The sequence below is a fragment of the Ambystoma mexicanum genome, chromosome 10 (genome assembly GCF_040938575.1).
Source record: "Ambystoma mexicanum isolate Mex_15411 chromosome 10, UKY_AmexF1_1, whole genome shotgun sequence".
NCBI lineage: Eukaryota > Metazoa > Chordata > Amphibia > Caudata > Ambystomatidae > Ambystoma > Ambystoma mexicanum.
The window spans coordinates 1,224,798,129-1,224,820,958 of NC_090932.1; the positions used below are offsets into that span (position 1 = coordinate 1,224,798,129).

Sequence of the window (22,830 nt, forward strand, 5' to 3'; positions counted from 1 at the left end):
TGCGGATGCCAAGATGATCACACACTTTACCCCAAAAATGTGAGAGGAACTGAGATCCCCGATCCGAAATGATCTTTTCAGGTAGGCCATGCAACCGGTACACTTTGTGCAAAAAGGCGACAGCCATCTGGGCAGCCGTGGGTATCTTGACGAAAGGAATGAAGTGGGCATACTTTGTAAAGCAATCAACCACCACCATTATGCAGGTATATCCATCAGAGGGAGGCAGTTCAACAATGAAATCGGTGGCGATGGTGTGCCATGGATAAGGAGCTAATTCCATAGGTACAAGTAATCCCAAAGGCGCCTCCTGGGAACCTTGGACTGGGCACATACGGGACAACTTCCCACGTACTTCTCGACCTCTCCAACCAAACCAGGCCACCAAAACTGTCGGGATACCAGTTCTCGAGTAGCGCTAATTCCACTATGTCCTCCAATTGGTGAATCATGAAAGCCGTGCAGAATGTCGTTGCGAATAGACCCCTCGGGAATGTACAACCTCTTCTTGAAGAACAGGAGACCCTCATATTCGGATACTGATTTCCGCTGAAGAAGACCCGTCCGTTCCGGATCCCGTTGGGTGGCATCGGAAATGGACTGTAAATGCGGAGAGAGTGTCAACAAGAAATGGTGTGGGGAAATCAACGGCTGATCCAGACTGGGGTTTCCATCCTCCTTCTCCAAGGATCGGGACAAGGCATCCTCCTTCAAATTAGAGGCACCAGGGATGTATGTAACGTGGAAATCATATGGAGAGAAAAATAAAGCCCATCTGGCTTGGCAAGGCGTACGGCATTGTAGAGAACGCAAGTACTGCAGATTACGATGATCGGTACGGACCTCTACAGAGAAGCGACCTCCAAGTAAAAGATGTCTCCACTCCTCGAATGCAGTCTTTATGGCCAACAATTCCCTTTCAATTACTGCATAATTCCTCTCGCTGGGGGACAGTTTGCGTGAAAAGTAGGCCACCGGATGTTCAATGGAAGTTCCGGGATCACATTGTAAAAGAACAGCCCCAACAGCGAAATCCGAAGCATCTGACTCCACTATGTAGGGTAGTTCATCTTGAGGGTGACGCAAAATAGGGGCGGTAATGAAAGCCGTCTTCAGGGAATTGAATGCCTTAGTAGTAAGAGAATCCCACACATAAGTAATCTTGCTGCTGGTCAACCTGGTGAGTGGTGCTGAAATTTGTGAAAAGTGTGGAATAAATAGCCTAGTTGGTTACTAGATAAGCGACGAAGAACCTCACGAACATGTCCTACGGGTTCCTCCTCATACAGGAAAATATCAGAATGTCGTCCAAATAAACCCAGACCGAAACACCTATCAGGTCACAGAAAATGTCATCCATGAACCGCTGGAAAACGGCCGGGGCGTTGCACAATCCAAAGGGCATAACCCGGTACTCATAATGCCCGAAAGGTGTTTTAAATGCAGTTTTCCATTCATCCCCAGCCTTAATTCTAACCAGATGATAGGCTCCACGTAAATCAAGCTTGGTGAAAATCCGGGCAGTGTGGAGGGTCTCCAGGATACTGCGAATCAACGGCAATGGATATCGATCCTTAGTAGTAATATCGTTCAATTGCCGGTAGTCAACACAAGGTCTCAAGGTTCCTTCCTTCTTCTTAACAAAAACAAAGGGAGTCCTGCGGGTGACTTTGAAGGTGCTATGTATCCCTTACTTAAGCATTCTGACAGTCGTGTAATACTTGTCTCTCGTTCATAAGAATACAGTTTTCCGAGTGGAATCTCAAAGCCTGCCAACAATTCAATGGCACAATCAAAAGAACGATGTGGGGGTAAAGGTATGTCCCCTGGCTCAGAAAACACACGTTCAAAATCGGCGTACACTTGTGGAACATGAGAAATGGAACAAAGACCAGACCCTTTGCCAAGGGATTCCAAAGTAGTCGAAGGGGTCTGAATCTGAGCTGGCAAGCTGCAATTCTGAGAGCAAAAAGCGGAGGAAAATGACAGAGTATGAGTCCTCCAGGTGATAAATGGATTGTGATGTTAAAGCCAGGGTAATCCCAAAACCACTCTGTATGTAGGTGACTTAATGACATCCAAGGCAATATTCTCCAGGTGTTCGGCAATCCGAAGCGCAAGACCCACTGTGTGCAGACGGACGGGTCCGGAAGACAAATGAGTCCCATCGATGACTTCCACAGGTAGGGCAGCATCTCTGGAAATGAGTGGTATCTTGTTGATGGTAGCGAAAGCTTCATCGATGTAATTACCTGAGGCTCCACTATCCAGCAACCCGTATACTTCCAGGACCTCGTCTGGCAATTGTAGTTGAATCCTCAAGGTCAGTAAAACGGCTGGTTGCATGGGATGAAGCACTGAACAAGATGAGGAAAGGACTGAAAAAGGAATGAGACCTGTCATTGCCCTTCCATTACACAACAGGTCCTCTAGTTTTCCGCCTTCTTCTTCTGGGGGCGCAAAGGACATGTGCCCAGGTAATGCCCAGAGGCCCCACAATAAAGGCACAGACGTAACGTCCTTCTTCGTCTCCTCTCCTCCTCCGACAAAGGACCTCTCATAACCCCTAATTGCATCAGCTCTGTTCCAGAATCTGTGGAACCCAACGATCCAGCAGGTGCACTGGTCATTCTGGAGGTAAACCTCTCGGAACGACATCTTTCCATTCTTCGTTCCGCTAACCTTTGGTCGATCCGGAGCACCTGTTCAATAAGGCGTTGAAGGGTCTCTGGCCCAGGGATATGAAGCAACTCATCCTTATATTCTTCTCTCAGGCCTCTGCGGAACAGAGTCTTGTGTGTGATATCTGGCCATTGTGAATCGGTTGCCAATTGACGGAAACGACTGATGTATGTTATCAAATCGGCGTTTCCTTGTTTCAAATCCATCAATTGATTCTGCCCTGCAGATGCCAGATTGGGCGTCTGAAAAACTTCCAGGAAAGCTTTCTCAAAGGATGCAAAATCGTTCAAAATGAGACTATTGGTAGCTACCAAAGGTGTTGCCCAGGCCAGAGCATTCCCAGTTAAATTTCCCAGAATTTACCGGATCTTGGACTTGTCATTGTTGAAATAAGTTGATCTGAAGAGAAAATGGATTCGACAATGATTACAAAATTCCGCCACTCGTCGCGGATCACCGTCAAATTTAATTGGAGATGTATGTGCCAATGAACCTTCCGATTGCGGGGCACTCATTGCCCCCTGTGTTACCATTTGGCGTAAGATTTTGTAACTCGGTTCGTATTGCTTGATCGTCCTCCATCTCCAAATCTGAAGGCAGGCGTCTCAATCTGTTATGGTGTTTATCACGAGAAACTCGAGTACCTGTTGGTTTGGTTGTCGATCTTGATGTGGCAGCCAGACTGACAACTGTCTCCAGACAGACGTATGACGCGAGGAACCAACCCTTCCACCACCCAAAATGGTACTGGGTGAAAGATGGACCGACTCCCAACGTCACGGGGTGCTCTCTCCTGATTAGCGTGACATCAGGACAGTGCAAGCACTGACAGGAGAGGCAGATGTTCAGTGTAGTTGAATGTCCGATGAGGTAGATTGCTGGAGTGGGATATTCAGCAGAGCAAGTCCAGGAAACAACAGAACTGATGCAGGGAATGGTCATAGTTCCAACGAAGACCAAGGCAACGTAGCTGAAGAGGTAAGGTCAGGCCAAGGAAGGCAGCCAGAGGAGATTCCAAGGGGTACAGGCTGACAAGCAAGAGGGCGAGGAGCTGACACAGGAAAAGGGGAACCCGGCAGGAGGGGAACTCACAGGAGAGGAGAACCCTAGGAGAGCCCAAGAGCGAGACCCAAAGGGAACTGAGGAAGGGGAACCCCGGGGGGAAGGCCAAGGAGGGAGACCAGGGAACCCCACAAGGAAGCAGCAAGGAAGACAAGCAGGACAACAACCAGGACCCAAGCAAAGAACAAGGCAAGGAACAGGAAAATGAACAGAACGCTAGGGAGTCTAGCGAGCAACGCGATAAACAAACCGCGTTGAGACGCAACTAACCCTCGCTCTCGACTCCTCTTATGGGCCGTCAGCAACCGAGAGGCTTGAGGCGCAAGCCGTCTCGTTGCCTGGTACTGACGAGCCCTGGAACGCAAGCTGCAGCAGTAGCGAGGGCCCAGTCTACTGCGCATGCTCGGAGCCGGGAGCATGGTCGTCCGCGCATGCGCAGAGACACACCAGCTCGGACCCCCGATACTCTCCCGGCAGCAGACCCCCACGTGCGAAAGCGCGGATAGAGCCGCCAGGAAGGAGTGAAGCGGACTGGCATAGAGGATCCCGGTCTCCAGGTAAGTGGCGTGACATCCCATGACCCCCACATGCCACAGCACCATCCAAACCGAGACCACCAACCATAAAACCTTTACACCCCTCGATCGATCGATCACTAAGATCAGAAGCAAGACTATTGCGCCTTCAGTGATTTGTGCAGCGAGGTGTAGGGTGGAATCAGAATTCTGAGTTGCTGAGTGAAGTGGGTGTAATTTAGTGTGACCTTGGTTCTCCCCCGAGCCCATCCCTGGATCTGCAAGGTGCTTTGTTACAATCATAAGAATAACAGTGCATGTTAGAGTAGGTAATTCATTGTTAGATCAGCCCACCACAGATGACGAGCCCAGAAGCACCCACGTGAGCGAAGATGAGGAGATGAAGATGGACCAATGGCCTGGCATCCCATATGGAGCAGGCCCCACATCTATAGGCCTCCGCCAATCCATATTGTAGAATTGTACTGTATACTATGACGTCATTAGTGATGCTTTTTGTGCTTATAATGTACTGCACATGCCAAGGGACCTCAGAACGTTCCCCAGCAGCAGAGTTCTTTGCTGATGCATCCCTATTTTTGTAGAAATAAATACTTGTTATCCTTGCAAGAGTGTCTTGGGCCTTTTTCCCTAGTGGGCTGTATTGTTTCTGTTGTGAGCATGCACAGGCTTGCCTTCAGTAGTGAGGACAATCCCTGGGATGAGACACAGAATTTTTCCTCTGAAAGGGAGATTCTTACCACTGTGCCAAAAGAGGTTATGGCTTATTGACATTTTAATGTCTCTCAACCGTTTATGAACCCTAAGGTTGTAACATCAAAGCACACTATACCAAAAAACCCATCTTCCTCTATAAAAGTTAAAATCCACAGCGCCTCTGTTTAAAATGTGAAGGGAATTAAATCTACACTTATAAGCAATAAAGAAGTGGAAAAACCTAACTTTGGTAAAACAAACTACCTCCCAGAATACTAGAGGGACTGAGATGAGGAAGAGGGCTGAAGAAACATGTAGATGTAGTAGTCAGGCAATTAAGGCTAATAGCCATGCTAGGAGTCAGGCAATTGAAACTCATGGCTGACACCTGAGGCCAAATGTCAAACGTGTGAGGAATAAAATGCCCCAGCAGGAAAGCAGTTGAAGAAGGAGTTGGAGCAGGAGTTGGAAGGCTGGCAGTACTAGTAGCATAAAGAAGCACTAAGCCGACAATTCACGAGGAATTGAGAGCACAGAAGGGAAGCCTGAATGTGGAGACAGCAGATTTCACCTGCGAGTTCTGAGAGGGTCCAGTGTTCCCAAAACCTGTATTGCAGTGGCTGCGCAAAGTAAGAGGTGCTGAAAGTGAAGCTTTCCCCATGTGAGCCGAGTTGCTGTGATTGCGGAGTCAAGAGCATGCTGGAGCCCAAGGCCAGAAGTAGAAGGCAAGCCAAGGGTCTCTGTAGTGAAGGAGACTCCCAACTAAGGTTGCCGAACCGGAGACACCCATGCTGGAGAAAGGTGTAGGTCCCAAGTGAGCCCAAAGTAATAGTAATGGTCAAGGAAACCAGGAAAGCAGAGCAACTAGAAACCGCAGTGTCCCTGAAACCGGTGAGTGAAGCACAGTGTTTAGATTCACTCAACAAGCCTTGTCAGTAACTGTAACCAGCTCCAAAGTGGCTCGCATATAGATCCCTGAAGCCGGTGAGTGAAGCACAGTGTTTAGATTCACTCAACAAGCCTTGTCAGTAACTGTAACCAACTCCAAAGTGGCTCGCATATAGATAAAAGCGAGTAGAAGTTGTTTGTTATCCTTAAACTGACTTTTAACAATGGAAATGTAACCTTTGTGCTTATTCTGAAAGCTGCAGTATTTGCGTGATAAGTAAAAATTATTACATCCATTGTTGAACTCTTTTGTATTACCGGAGTGGTTGCGTGTCCTTAATTGTGCAGAAGGAACGCTAAAAGATTCCATTCTGAAAACCTGATATTAACGTTTTACAACAGCTAGAAGAGTTAGAAGTGAAAACTACATCAAAGGAAGGTCGCGTGTGACCAATTGCATTTCTCGAGGAAAGTTAGAAGTGCCCTCCTTGATACTACATGGGAATAAAATGATATCCAATAATTTAAGTTTCAAAATCTACCTTAAAGAGTGGGTGTTTGTGCCCTATTATGTTTTCACTTTGAAGACTGAACCTTGTATTATCGAGAATTGACATTCTTTATTGTAAGTAGTGACTATTACCCAAGTCAAGAGGCAAACCCCTTTTATAGTACAACACGCCTTGTTGTTTAAACCCATCCACCTAATCTGCGAAGTTGTCAACAGTCCAGTGGTCTCATATATAAGTGTCTCGTCAATACATGCCAAATAAATATGAAGTACTGAACAGTTGCAATTATATCCTTGCGTCAGTTAGACAGATGGAAGAGGCAAAGACGCTGCCCCCATTTTGAAAGTCAATAAAGGGAAGAGTGCCTTGCCTACCTGAAGAGGTTGAAGTGTCTTGTCAGGCTCTACCTGACAATTAAGAAATCCAAAGCAGTGATAGAAGTACGTGTACTGTGGTGGTATATAAAGTTGTCAGAGGTTGTCACATTGGAGGGGTTTGAAGTAGTGGCATTATGCGGGACGAAGATGACTGTTCTCATAGTAACAACAGTGAAGAGTGGTTGTTAAAAGGAAGCAGCAATCCAAAGAGAGGCATCCTGGCAAATATACCAAACGTACTGCAGACATTGTAAAGTTGTATCTTTGTAGCTGGAGAAGTCATAAAAGTAAACTATTCCTTTTTAAATGTGTCAAAGAAGCTTGAAGAGAAGACAACCAAGATTACCATTGGTGATATTGTATTTGCTGGAATTGGAAGGGAATCCTTTCAACCAAACCAGAGAATTGTTACCAGTGGAATTTTGTTTGATGACCTTTTATTTTGACCTGGAACTGATAAGTACTGGTTTCGTTTTCCTTTGAACATTTTGAAACTGACTTTACAACCTGGGGAAAGGAGGTTTACCCAGGACATGTGAAGGTCATCCAAATATTGTTCAGTTATTGTTTAGTATCTTATATTGCTTTGTCACTTTCTTTGAATGTTTGTTGTTTAGTGTGAGGGCCATTTTACCCATGCTAGAGATGGTTCCCTTAGCCGTTAGACTAGATAAGGAATTCCTTGATAGAGTAGGGCAAGCAAGGCTTTATTTGCAAACTTTTACTTTAATAAAAAGTCTAACTTACTGAAAAATACAAGCAGTTGTCTGCCTCGCATTACTGATCCCTCATATATGGTGTCAAAAGTGGGATCAGCATCTGCTGATACGAACTGGGGATCTGCAATGTATTTGGTAGACTCTGATCAAACTGAGGCTGAATCAGAGAGAGAGAAGTTGGTCTGAACCTATTCCACCTACTCGTGCCTCCTGTACTTCCCATTAAAACACTGGTTCTAACCCCCACCCCCTTACCAGGGAGGAAAGGAGCTTTGATTCCTTTTCCATCAAAGGAGCCGGGAAAGTTAGAGAAGTGCCTTGCAATCTGTGGCCTCTATGGTGAATTTAGGAATGCAATTCTTAAAAGTCTCAGTCCAGGCTATTCTTCCAAAAAATCAATATGTTGAAGGGAATATGTATCATCTGTATTTCCCTCAGAATCATTTGCTACTACGAAAGGACACATTTATAGTGTCTTTGTTACTAAAGGTAGAATTTCCCATTTATATCTCTGCCTACATTATACCTGAACAAGGACCCAGTTTTAAGATCTATCCTCATATCTCTAGTGGAAATGAATTAAAACTCATGGTTCTCAATTTTTCAACCACTACCCATGAAATCCACAGAGGAGATAGATTGGGCAGATTATTGTATGTTGTAGATTGGGATTCATGGCATCAGGAGAAATATTCACCTGCATGTGCTAGTGATAACTATAGAAAATGTTTTTTTCTTCCTGTTTCCAATAAGATCAAACAGGAAGATCACCAGATTACCCTGTTATATTGTATGAAGAAAGAGAGTTGTTGCCCTAATCTTGAACCCTTGTTTACGACAAAAGGGATCATTCTAAGACTACCATGTTATATTGTTTTGAGTAAGACACTAGTTGCCCAGAACTTGAACCTCTTTTCCAAGAGCAAACAAGTGATACTTGGAGTGTGGAAGGAAAACAAAATCCCGATCCTTTTGAGGAAACAATCAGATTCAGTGATAGAAGATCACATGGATGTACTTCTTCAGCTCTACCGAAATGTTTTTCGACACATGAAGAGGGAGATAAAACCTTACTTTCAGGTTTTGGGATATCCCAAAAATGGAATTCCAGATGCTCACAGGAAACCACTTCTCCTTTTAGAGATTTACGTTTCTCTGAAAAAGATGTATCTCCTGAGCTAAGGTGTTTAAATGTGGGAGCTTTGTACAATATGAGTATGGATGTAGACCTCAGCATCCATATAAAGTATTACAAGATGAGTGGGGAGAGGAAAAGCAGCATATTTCTGAAGACAGTATTTCATCTTTAAGTTGTCTAAATATAAGCAAGGAAATCAGGCAGATAACATGTTGTGTACTGGGGAAAAGACCACTTATAGAATGCATGTAGTGTTTCAGGGTAAAACTATTTGGGCCCAGTTAGATACTGGAAGTATAATCTCTTCCATACAAGCAAGTCTTCTTCCAGCTAGTTGGAAAACCATGGGCTATAAAAAAATCAATTGTGTACATGGGATAAAAAAACATCCCTGAACCATTCTTGATGTTACCATTCTAGAAAAGAATTGTTCAGTATTAGTGACAGTAATATCTGATCTTCCTACATCTTTGGTTTTGGATAGTGAAGTCCCATGCTTTGGTGAATGGATTCATCATAAAGCTTAAAGGAAATTAAGAACCAAGGTGAAACCAGTTAATCATACAAAAGGGAGAAAAACATCATATTCCCCCCTTTGATTCATGGGTTTGTGGAGATTTCTTTGCTAATGATCCAGTGTGGGAGTGGTAAACTGGTAGGCCTACTAAGGGACCTACTAAGAATGAAGGCAAGGCAGAAATAGGAGAGGAAAGGGAAGCTGGCTCGGGAGGTCAGGTCTGTAAGGGAAGGGCACATCATTGGCATTGGCAATAGCAATTACTGCCTCTCCCTCTATCACTACCTGCCGATTATTGGATCCGGAACGAGGGGATGCTGCTGGAGTTAGATGGGACAAGTCAGGCGTGGGATGATGTTAGGAGTGCTGGCAGTGTTTTTAGCACTCGGCATGTGAACTTTCATACCGTTACCACCATTGGTAAGTTGTAAATCCAGCTCACTCACCTCGGGCTCTGTCCTGCGCCGGTTACCGCTCAGACTGGCTTTTCCCATGTGTGCGTTCCAAGTAGCAGAGCATCGCCCGAGTTCTTGGTAGCAGACCGGGCTCCATATTTATCAGGCGACTATTAGAATGTCCACTCCTTCCTTCAGTCTGACTGCACTACAACGGCACTCTCCCGCACTGGCGCTTTATGCCAAAAACTCCTTTTGTATTTGGAATGATTTAAAGGGCCATCAATGTAACACTCCAACACAACACCATTGCACTCTCACGACCCACTCTCCAATTTGTATGACCAATATCTCTAACACCATCAGGAAATAATTGTTTCCCATCGTTGGTAGAGAGATAGGAACTTTAAATCTAATGTATCTTTCCCTTTCTGACTCGTTTGCCTTCAGTTGAAAGGTTTTAGTACCTAACTAACACAGTTTGAGTGTTGCTATCATCTATAAATTAACTGTAGTGGATGTCCCTGCTTCCTATAATCCCAACTGTTTGATAATTCAGTGGGGGACTGTTAATCTCTTGAAAAAAAGTATTTTTATGTTGATTTTAAATGAAGCATCTTTTCCTGGCAAGCTTATCCTAAGTGCCATTTTTTTTTTTAATGTAGTATTCTGGGTAGTGGTGGCACCCATATGCTTGTTTATGCACCAAACGTCTAATTCCTTGTTCTTGATTTCCACCAGTTTAGGTTAGCATTAGAAAATTAGTGTGGTTTAATTTATGTGATTGAGCTGTCCTACCATGGGCTCCTTTAGTTGTTGTATCTTTGTAATTTAGCTCTAACTTGTTTTACCCTTTTTTAATGTTGACAAGCTGTTAGGACTCGTAACGGTTTATGATTTCCAGATTTTGTAACACTTGGATTGTGGGCCTTCTCATTTTTTGACCTACACTTCTACTTTTGAATCTTATTTTTTTTCCTAACTATAATTGTCCGGTTCAGCAATTTAAGAGACTCAACTGACTGTGTTCAAAAGTGTTTCCTATTCAAACTTTGTTTATGTTTTTCTTTGGCTCATTAGTTTCTCCCCTCAAGCTGATACTTTCTTTCAATTTGGACTCTTAGTTTTATTTGTTACCAATTCTATTTCATTGCCCTCACCTATGTGTTCGGCAGAAACCTGTGCAGTTACCTTAGGGACCACTGCAAAAGGCTTAAGACTACAGGTGTTGGCAGTAAACCCAATTGGTTGCGGTCTGTACCACCCAGATTTACCTAGTAGCTGTGGCTGAGCAGCCAGACTTCTCTCAAGAAGAGTTAGACAGTATATAGAGTATACAAGATAGGTACCAAAATACAGTAGCACAAGCAAACACTGACCAGAGCTTTGGTATCAAAGTATATAATTATTTATTTAAAGACACACTTAGAAACACTCTAGCACTATTATTGTAAGCAAGTTCAAAAACACAGTCACTATTAATATATATACATCCCTTATTCCTTATTAGACAAGTCTTCGTTAACACCACTTATTTCCAGACAGAGGTGAGCGCTTAACTAAAGATGGCACTCCAATAAGTTAAGAAAAAGGGAGGGAAAAGGCAGAAATTAGGAAAAGCACACAACACAATACTTTAGAAGCACCCAGCAAGGCAGGAAAGTCAAAGTCTACTTGTGAGCAAAAAGTTCAGAGGCCAGGCTTCCTCTTGGAGAGAGTAGAACACCAATGCGCCCAAGATCACACAGTTTAAAAGGCTTGGAAAGTCTTGCAGAGAGTTAAAAGAAAAGGAATCAGTTCAGCTCAGAAAAGTTCAGTTAGCCAGCCTAGGGCCAACCCAAGTGGTAAGATGAGGATTTACGAGACACCCCACACAGACCGTTGCGAGGGAGGCCAGGCGGACACAGTACCTTGAAAGTGGGGAGAATCCTCCAGCGGGGGCAATTGTTCCTGGCAGTGGATGCAAGTTACAGCGTCGCCCAGAGGAAGAGAAGTTCTCGAGGAAAGCTGAAGGTTGTTGCACTGCCAGGGAAGAAACCAGCCGCGGAGTTCTCCGGTTAAAAGGTACTACCCTTTTATTCACGGTAGTGCAAAAACGTGGTGTCCCGGTTGCTGGGGTGCTTGGCACAGGCAAGGCGGCCACTAGATGATCCGGGAAGGCGAAAAGGTGGGCAAATGGGTTATCCCCACCAGTCAAGGGAAGAAGACTCTTCGGGATGAAGATCTCCTCTGTCATTGGAAGAAGTGGTGAGTCGGTTCAGCAGGGCTCCACCGGTGGTGTCGTCGTTGCAGGTCGGCTCAGCTTCTCCCTCTTCAGATTCTTTGGTCCTGTGGCGACGTCTGAAGTTCCAGTCCCCAAAGCCCTACTTTTATGCAGAAAACCCCCATTCATCAGTCCTAGCTGTCACTCAAACATGCTAAGTGGTGAGCCGGGCGTCTCACCACTGGGTCAATCACACAAGAGTGCGACTTGAGTTTCTGAGGCAACTCAGTCCAGGGTGCCTAAACCCCCCTCTCACACATCCTGTAGACCCAGACAGAGTGGCACCACTTTTGGAGGCTTCTGTGGAGAAGCCTGCCAAAAAGTGGAACAAAGGGCTCGACTTGGGTTGGAGTTACAGAAGCGAACACAAACGCCTTTTTAAAACTGAGTCCTGGCGAAAAGACCCAACCGGGGAATAAATATTAAATAAATAACCCGGCAGTATCTTTAACATTGCACCAAAAAGTGGTGCGTTTAAAATGAATGGGAAAATCCCATAGTAAATATTCTTAAGGAATATTTCGCGTGGTAACCACTGCCACCAGCCAGAAACTCGACGAGGGGGGACTGCACAGTGCCCCCTCGAAAAACAGACCCAGGGGCAATCTAATTACCCCTACCAGTACTTCCACAATATGATGGTTTGTGCTGGTTCTGTTCCCAATTTAAGACTAGTAAAGTCAATGGTGACTTTACATGCCCTGGGAGACAGTAGTCTGTCCCAGCATATGGAGTCTATGTTTGGGGGTCACTATGACACCCCTATGTTACTGCACTGAGGGTGCTGTGTAACACACTTGCCAAAAACCACATGAAACCCTATGGAGTAAAAGACCCCATAGCCGATTAAACACATTGCAAAGTCAAAGGATATCTCAAATCATGTCTAAGAGTGGGAGAAAAAGAGTCTCACTCTTAGCAGGAGAAAAAAATAAACCCAAAAATCCAGCAAAGCTGCTGGGGGACTCACTAGGTTTGGGAAATTAGCCTTAACAGAGAATTCTCCCTAACATTCGCCCCCCCCCAGACTAAGGGACAGGAGGATTTAATCCACTCCTGGATGAATCTCATACCTCTAATCGATGACATACATCCTAGAGAGACCATCAGCATTTTGGTGGTGACACCCTGACCTGTGCTCAATGGTAAAATCAAACCCTTGCAGGCAGATTGACCATCTCAGTAGTTTTGGGTTTTCCCCCTTCATTTGCATCGACCATCTCAAGGGTTGGAGGTCAGTCTGAATCACAAAAGTAGAGCCATACAAGTATGGCCTAAACTTCTTCAGTGCCCACACAATAGCAAAACATTCTCTTTCAATTGTTGCCCACCTTGTCTCAGGATCTTTCAGCTTTCTGCTGATGAAGCAAATGGGGTGCTCCCTACCTTTCTCATCCAGTTGGCTAAGGACTGCACCTATACCTACATTAGAAGCATCTGTCGGCACAATGAAAGTTTGGTGGTAGTCAGGAGCTCTCAATACTGGTGCTTGGCATAGAGCTTTCTTCCGGTTTTCAAAGGCCTGATTGCACTCCTCATTCCATTTGACCTTCTTAGGGAATTTTGACGAGGAGATTACATTCAGTGGAGAAGCTATGGTCCCATAGTTCTCTTTGAAATTCCTGTAATAACCAGTGAGGCCTAGGAAGGCTCTCACCTGGGTTTGAGTAGTAGGTGTTGTCCAATTTTGCACAGCTTCAATCTTACTGAGCAAAGGCCTTATTTCTCCACCTCCTACCTCATGCCCAACGTAGACCACCTTACTCTGACCAATCTGGCATTTGCTTGCCTTTATGGTCAGATTGGCCTGTCCAAGAGCCTGCAAAACATGTCCTAGGTGGTTAACATGTTCTTCCCAGGATTGGCTGAATACTGCAATGTCATCCAAGTATGCCATGCAGAAGTCCTCCATCCCAGCCAGAACCTGATTTACCATCCTTTGGAATGTTGCAGGTGCATTTTTCAGTCCAAAAGGCATAACCTTAAATTGGTATAAGCCAGCTGGGGTAGAAAATGCAGTTTTCTCCTTGGCATGGTCTGTCAGAGCTATTTGCTAATAGCCTGACGTAAGGTCAAATGTGCTGAGGAACTTGGCTGAACCAAGTCTATCCACCAACTCATCTGTCCTTGGCAAAGGGTGGGCATCAGTCTTGGTGACTGCATTAAGAGCTCTATAATCCACACAGAATCACAATTCTTTGGAAACTGCCTTTGGTACTAACACAACTGGGCTAGACCATGGACTAGTAGAGGGCTCTATTACCCCGAGATCAAGCATCTTCTTGACCTCCCCTTTGATGTGGGTCCTTACATTTTCTGACATTCTATATCCTCTGCTTTTGACTGGCAGACAGTCACCAGTGAGTATATCATGCTGTCCCCAAGGGGTCAAGCCTGGTGGAAGTGAGAACAGAGAGGCAAACTGTTTTAACATAGATATGCACTCTTCTTGTTGCTCAGGTGTCAGATTTGAAGAGAGATTTACTCCTTCAATCTTTTCATCCAAGGGTAAGCCTCTGAGGAGATCAGGGAGAGCTTCACTCTCTTCTTCCTCTTCTGTTGAAGCTAGAAGCAAGGCTCCTAGTTCAGGCCTGGAGACATACGCCTTTAGTCGGTTGGTGTGGAAGACTCTGGGAGCCTCCTTGGGAATGCCCAAGTCCACCAGATAGTCCACCTCTCCAAGTTTATCCACAACCTTGAATGGTCCCATCTATTTATCTTTTAAGGCCCTCTGCCTTGTTGGGATCATAACTAGAACTAGCTGGTCTTGAGTGAACTCAACCATGTTAGCCTTTTGATCATGCCAATATTTGACCAAAGCTTGCCCAGCTTTCAGGTTATCACTAGCTTCTGCCATCATGTGTGACATTCTCCTCCGGAGACCTATAACATAGTCAGTCACTCTGACTGGCTTGGGGGAAGGAGCACTCTCCAACCCCTCCTTAATCAGGGCCAATGGACCTCTGACTGGATGGCCATAAAGAAGTTCAAAGTGAGAATAACCTACTCCCTCCTGAGGGACTTCTCTATAAGCAAAGAGAAGGCATGGCAATAGAAGGTCCCACATTCTTTTAAGCGGATATTCTAAAGCACCTATCATGCTCTTCATGGTTCTGTTGAACCTTTCTATCAATCCGTTTGTCTGAGGGTGGTAGGCGGTAGAGAACTTGCAAGTAACTCCACAGTTTTTCCACTTGGCTTTCATGTAGTGGGACATAAAATGTGACCTCCTCAGAGATTACTTCCTTAGGAAACCCAACCCTGGTAAAAATACCAAGGAGGGCCTTAGCCTGAGCTGTAACAGTCCTCATAGGAATTGCCTCAGGGTACCTAGTAGCATGGTCTACTACAACAAGGATAAACCTGTTGCCTGAGGAGGTTGGGGGATCAAGGGGACCAACAATGTCAATCCCTACCCTCTCAAATGGGACTCCCACAACTAGGAGAGGCACTAATGGTGCCACATTCTTGGAACCAACCTTACCAGAAGTTTGGCAGGTGTGGGAGCTCTTGCAAAACTTATCTACCTCAGCCCCTATTTTTGGCCAATAAAAGTAGAGGAAGAGCCTTTCCTTGGTCTTCTTGAAACTCAAGTGACCAGCCAAAGACCTTCCAGAGTTGGACATTCTCTCTGTCCCTTACTGAAGTCTGCCCTGTTGGGTCCACCTTCTGCCAGTAAAGACTGCAGCTCAGGATGGTCAACAGTATCCAGATATCCAATGAGTTCTTGGCCTTCCACTTGCTCTTCTTCAGAGTCTAGCTCAACCACACGGGGTTGTACCTCCCTCTCAGCCTCAGCTGGAGGTGGAGTTACAGGTGTAACTTTGGACAACCTAGGGAAAGTCCTTGTTGGAAGCACTGGAGTGCTTGCTGCTGGCTGTTTCCTAGAAGTCTTGGGTTTCCCCTTTGCTTATTGTTGTTCAGAGATAGCAAGTTGTAACTCCAGTGGAGTAGGAGTGATATCCTCCATCATCATCTCCTTGGGAGTACCTCTCATGGTTCTCTCCCTTGCAGGTCTGGTGAGCTTCTGTAACCTTTTACTAGGAGGTCTGGGGGTATGTGACACTACTCCAAGAGTCTTCAGGTCATTACCCAACAGAACCCTTCCTGGTACCTCACTTTGTATGCTGACAGGTATCTTCACAGTCATGTCATTACACTGGATGAGAACTGGTAACTGGGGAAGCATCTGCACAGGCCCTCCAGCTAACTTGGTGAGGCGTTTGGGTGCCTTAGCAACATCCTCTGCCTGAAAAAATTATTTATCCACCACAGTTATGCTGGCCCCAGTGTCCCTAATGGCAGGAGTCTCCTGACCATTCATCTGGACACTGTCCTTATAATAATCTTTAGTATTATCTGGGATAGAATTATATACATCTACATTATGTTGTTCGCACAACCCCAGAGACACTAAAGAAACACTAGCTGAGACTCCAATGGGTTCATCAGCTAGTAACAGAAAGTTTCCACTTGCCATTTGTACTTCCTCCTCTGGAGCGAAGGCTAAGGAGACAAGCTGGACCCCTGAAGGTTTACCCTTACATCTGGGATCTCCTTTCACATGGTCAGGCGAGCTACAAACATAGCATTTACCAAATGCTTTATGGAATGGTGGCTTGCTCTGACCTCCTTCCAGTTTACCACCAGAAGGTACACTACTCTGATTCGGTTTCCCTTGTGGCTTACCCTTATTGTTTGGTTTGGGGCCCTCTTTGGGATTGGAATTATTAGAATTCTCTTTGGAGTCCTTTTTGGCTGTTTCCCCTCATCCTTTTTCTGAGTTACCCCAGAGTCCTTGTGAGTAGCCCTGTTGCAACCCACAAGTTAGCAGCCTTAGCTAGTTTTCTGGAATCTAATTACTTTGAATCAGCTAAGTGCTGTCTGAGCTCAGGAGAGCAGGCATCAGAAATTGACTCCAACATCACAAGATTCTTCATTCCCTCATAAGTGTTCACCTTGTAACCCTTAATCCATCCCTCTAAGTTCTTCAAACTTTCACTCACCCAGGTAGCCCAAGGGGTACCATCATGCTTTTTGAGGGTCCTAAACCTCTTAAGATACTGGGAAGGGGTCTTCACAAATCTAGCTATCAAAGCTAGCTTCACACATTCATAATCCTTCGTATCCTCCTCCCCCAACTCCATTACCACATCAGTTCCAACAGGGGGAGCCTAGAGAACAACCAGGAAAGTAACTAATTTCCTGTAATGTTCTGGAGCCCATGATTATACTCAAACAAATTCAACCAATCCAACACATCCAACTTAGGAATTGCCTCAGGGTACCTAGTAGCATGGTCTACTACAACAAGGATAAACCTGTTGCCTGAGGAGGTTGGGGATCAAGGGGACCAACAATGTCAATCCCTACCCTCTCAATTCGGACTCCCACAACTAGGAGAGGCACTAAAGGTGCCACATTCTTGGAACCAACCTTACCAGAAGTTTGGCAGGTGTGGCAGCTCTTGCAAAACTTATCTACCTCAGCCCCCATTTTCGGCCAATAAAAGTAGAGTGAGAGCCTTTCCTTGGTCTTGTTGAAACTCAAGTGACCAACCAAAGGAATCTCATGGGCCAGTTGCAAGAACTGTTGTCTGTTTTCTTGAGGTACTACAAGCTGCTTGTAGTCTCCAGGTGCAGACTCAGTTGGTTCACCGTAGAAGAGGCCATCTTCCCAGTGCAACCTATACTTCCCAGGCTCTTGCCCATCAGCCTGAGAAGCTGCCTGTTGGCGAAGACCTTCCAGAGTTGGACATTCTCTCTGTCCCTTACTGAAGTCTGCCCTGTTGGGTCCACCTTCTGCCAGTAAAGACTGCAGCTCAGGAATGGTAAACAGGATCCAGATATCCAGTGAGTTCTTGGCCTTCCACTAGCTCTTCTTCAGAGTCTAGCTCAACCACACAGGGTTGTACCTCCCTCTCAGCCTCAGCTGGAGGTGGAGTTACAGGTGTAAATTTGGACAATCTAGGGAAAGTCCTTGTTGGAAGCACTGGAGTGCTTGCTGCTGGCTGTTTCCTAGAAGTCTTGGGTTTCCCCTTTACTTCTTGTTGTTCAGAGATAGCAAGTTGTAACTCCAGTGGAGTAGAAGTGATATCCTTCATCATCATCTCCTTGGGAGTACCTCTCATGGTTCTCTCCCTTGCAGGTCTGGTGAGCTCCTGTAACCTTTTACTAGGAGGTCTGGGGGTATGTGACACTACTCCAAGAGTCTTCAGGTCATTACCCAACAGAACCCTTCCTGGTACCTCACTTTGTATGCTGAAAGGTATCTTCACAGTCATGTCATTACACTGGATGATAACTGGTAACTGGGGAAGCATCTGCACAGGTGCTCCAGCTAACTTGGTGAGGCGTTTGGGTGCCTTAGCAACATCCCCTGCCTGAAAAAATGATTTATCCACCACAGTTATGCTGGCCCCAGTGTCCCTAATGGCAGGAGTCTCCTGACCATTCATCTGGACACTGTCCTTATAATACTCTTCAGTATTATCTGGGATAGAATTATATACATCTACATTATGTTGTTCGCACAACCCCAGAGACACTAAAGAAACACTAGCTGAGACTCCAATGGGTTCATCAGCTAGTAACAGAAAGTTTCCACTTGCCATTTGTACTTCCTCCTCTGGAGCGAAGGCTAAGGAGACAAGCTGGACCCCTGAAGGTTTACCCTTACATCTGGGATCTCCTTTCACATGGTCAGGCGAGCTACAAACATAGCATTTACCAAATGCTTTCTTGAATGGTGGCTTGCTCTGACCTCCTTCTGGTTTACTACCAGAAGGTACACTACTCTGATTCGGTTTCCCTTGTGGCTTACCCTTATTGTTTGGTTTGGGGCCCTCTTTGGGATTGGAATTATTAGAATTCTCTTTGGAGTCCTTTTTTGGCTGTTTCCCCTCATTCTTTTTCTGAGTTACCCCGAGTCCTTGTGAGTAGCCCTGTTGGCAACCCACAAGTCAGCAGCCTTAGCTAGTTTTCTGGAATCTAATTCATTTGAATCAGCTAAGTGCTGTCTGAGCTCAGGAGAGCAGGCATCAGAAATTGACTCCATCACAAGATTCTTCATTCCCTCATAGGTGTTCACCTTGTAACGCTTAATCCATCCCTCTAAGTTCTTCAAACTTTCACTCACCCAGGTAGCCCAAGGGGTACCATCATGCTTTTTGAGGGTCCTAAACCTCTTAAGCTACTGGGAAGGGGTCTTCCCAAATCTAGCTATCAAAGCTAGCTTCACACATTCATAATCCTTCTTATCCTCCTCCCCCAACTCCATTACCATATCAGTTGCAACAGGGGGGAGCCTAGAGAACAACCAAGAAAGTAACTCATTTCCTGTAATGTTCTGGAGCCCATGATTATACTCAAACAGACTCAACCAATCCAACACATTCAACTTAGGCTCATACATACCACAAGCTCTTTAGGCATCCGGGGTCTTTTGGGACTGGAACTCCTAGAGGATCCGGAGGGAGAAGCATTTTCCACAGACAATTTTTTCATCTCTAGCTCATGCTTGAGCTCCATTTCCCTGAGCCTTAGTTCTTGATTCCGTTCTTGGTGTCTTCGTTCTGCTTGAGTATTAAATCTCTTAAACTCCAATTCAAGTTTCATTTTCTCTAGTTCCAGATATTGAGGACTACGTGTGGGACCTGGTAAAGGTCCAGTACGCACAGCTGGCACGGCAGGTAGAGGGCCAGGGGAGACAACAACATCATCTTCACCCTCCTCTTCTGCTTCTGACTCAAGGTTATCAATACTAGGTTCAATATCAATATCATTGCTGTTATCTACATTTGCTGGAGTGGTAGGTTCCTCTGAACCACCATCCAGACTTTGGTTTGCTAACAACCTTTCTATTAGCTCCATTTTCTTGCATTTAGTCAGGAGATTTTTGTGCTTACAGAGAACTCTTAAACAATCAGCAGTTTTTGTAGCAAGGGACTCTTGACTATAACTTTCCATAGTTGACAGGTTTAGAAAATACCTTTTTTAGTGCTAAGCTTTGTGGTTAGTTGCACTAAGGTATCTGTAAGCACACTACAATGTATACTCAATACAAATCCCACCGCTGTACACCAGTGTTAGGCAGAAACCTGTGCAGTTCCCTTAGGGACCACTGCAAAAGGCTTAAGACTACAGGTGTTGGCAGTAAACCCAATTGGTAGCAGTCTGTACCACCCAGATTTACCTGGTAGCTGTGGCTGAGCAGCCAGACTTCTCTCAAGAAGAGTTAGACAGCATATAGAGTATACAAGATAGGTACCAAAATACAGCAGCACAAGCAAACACTGACCAGAACTATGGTATCAAAGTATATAATTATTTATTTAAAGACACACTTAGAAACACTTTAGCACTATTATTGTAAGCAAGTTCAAAAACACAGTCACTATTAATATATATACATCCCTTATTCCTTATTAGACAAGTCTTAGTTAACACCACTTATTTCCAGACAGAGGTGAGCACTTAACTAAAGATGGCACTCCAATAAGTTAAGAAAAAGGGAGGGAAAAGGCAGAAATTAGGAAAAGCACACAACACAATACTTTAGAAGCACCCAGCAAGGCAGGAAAGTCAAAGTCTACTTGTGAGCAAAAAGTTCAGAGGCCAGGCTCCCTCTTGGAGAGAGTAGAACACCAATGCGCCCAAGATCACACAGTTTAAAAGGCTTGGAAAGTCTTGCAGAGAGTTTAAAACGGAATCAGTTCAGCTCAGAAAAGTTCAGTTAGCCAGCCTAGGGCCAACCCAAGTGGTAAGATGAGGATTTACGAGACACCGCACACAGACTGTTGCGAGGGAGGCCAGGCGAACACAGTACCTTGAAAGTGGAAAGAATCCTCCAGCGGGGGCAGTTGTTCCTGGCAGTGGATGCAAGTCACAGCGTTGTCCAGAGGAAGAGAAGATCTCGTCGTGGAAGAAAGCTGAAGGTCGTTGCACTGCCAGGGAAGAAACCAGCCGCGGAGTTCTCCGGTTAAAAGGTACTACCCTTTTATTTGCGGTAGTGGAAAAACGTGGTATCCCGGTTGCCGAGGTGCTTGGCACAGGCAAGGCGGCCATGAAATGATCCGGGAAGGCAAAAAGGCGGACAAACTGGTTATCCCCACCAGTCAAGGGAAGAAGACTCTTCGGGATGAAGATCTCCTCTGTCATTGGAAGAAGTGGTGAGTCGGTTCAGCAGGGCTCCACCGATGGTGTCATCGTTGCAGGTCGGCTCAGCTTCTCCCTCTTCGGATTCTTTGGTCCTGTGGCGACGTCTGAAGTTCCAGTCCCCAAAGCCCTGCTTTTATGCAGAAAACCACCATTCATCAGTCCTAGCTGTCACTCAAACATGCTAAGTGGTGAGCCGGGCAGCTCACCACTGGGCCAATCACACAAGAGTGCGACTTGAGTTGCCGAGGCAACTCAGTCCAGGTTGCCTAAACCCCCTCCCACACATCCTGTAGACCCAGACAGAGTGGCACCACTTTTGGAGGCTTCTGTGGAGAAGCCCGCCAAAAAGTGGGACAAAGGGCTTGACTTGGGTTGGAGTTACAGAAGCGAACACAAACGCCTTTTTAAAACTGAGTCCTGGCGAAAAGACCCAACCGGGGAATAAATATTAAATAAATAGCCCAGCGGTATCTTTAACATTGCACCAAAAAGTGGTGCATTTAAAATGAATGGGAAAATCACATAGTAAATATTCTTAAGGAATATTTCGCGTGGTAACCACTGCCACCAGCCAGAAACTCGACGAGGGGGGACTGCACAGTGCCCCCTCGAAAAACAGACCCAGGGGCAATCTAATTACCCCTACCAGTACTTCCACAATATGATGGTTTGTACTGGTTCTGTTCCCAATTTAAGACTAGTAAAGTCAATGGTGACTTTACATGCCCTGGGAGACAGTAGTCAGTCCCAGGGTATGGAGTCTATGTTTGGGGGTCACTATGACACCCCTGTGTTACTGCACTGAGGGTGCTGTGTAACACACTTGCCAAAAACCACATGAAACCCTATGGAGTAAAAGACCCCATAGCCCATTAAACACATTGCAAAGTCAAAGGATAGCTCAAATCATGTCTAAGAGTGGGAGAAAAAGAGTCTCACTCTTAGCACGAGAAAGAAATAAACCCCAAAAATCCAGCAAAGCTGCTGGGGGACTCACTAGGTTTGAGAAATTAGCCTTAACAGAGAATTCTCCCTAACACTGTGTATACCCTATTTTTATTTTGCTAATCTTTCTTAAGGCTATTCTTTATCTTTAGGATGGCAGTTTCGAGGCTATGTTATTCACCCCAACCTCTCCCACCAATCCCATTGTTCTACTATGGTCGAAACCCCCACTTTCAAATCATCTGATCTAAAGATCTGCCCTATCAAGACCATACTTAGCGTTTATTTCTGGGGATTGAGTCCTGATCTTGGCATTGCCAGATCTTGCAATTCCTAAGTCTCTATTATTGAGTGGAGGCATTTCAGCTGCACCCCCTTTGGTCTCCCCAACTACGCTTTCTGTCCTCTTGACAAGATCATTAACTTTGCAACCAGGACTCTTTTTGAACTCCCTCTCTTTACACCTACTTCTTCTTACCATCACCAGGCTGAATAGCTGATAATGCAACACAGGGCCAGATCTAAATGTCTTTTCCTGATTCACAAATGTATCCATGGTAAGGCACCACCATATCTATCCTCCTCTATCCAATTATTTAAGCCCTCTCATAATCTCCGCTCTGCCTCCTCGACTACCCTTGTGGCACCCCACCCTCCCTGTGATTCCTCTTGCTTTCACTCTTTCTCTCTTCTTGCACCGCTTATATGCAATTCTCTTCCCTGCAATATCCAAGAAACAGTCCACCTGCTCAAAACCAAACTGAAAGGCTACCTCTTCACCTCCAAGATACTGTCTTAACCTGCCTCTCATCTGCCTTCAAGCCAACATTTTTCCCTCTCCGCTATCCGGTCGCTGTCCCTCACTTACTCTGCCTCTTCTCTAGTAGTTCATCCATCATGGTCACATCCCTTACACAGCTGCCTGTGCTGCCTTCCTGCACC

The 22,830-nt window shown here is 45.4% G+C and overlaps 1 protein-coding gene across 1 annotated transcript in view; it reads left to right on the forward strand.

Moving 5' to 3' along the window:
• Positions 1-22,830, forward strand: part of SCARF2 (scavenger receptor class F member 2) — a 594,459-nt gene that overhangs the window by 330,497 nt on the left and 241,132 nt on the right. The window lies entirely within an intron of this gene.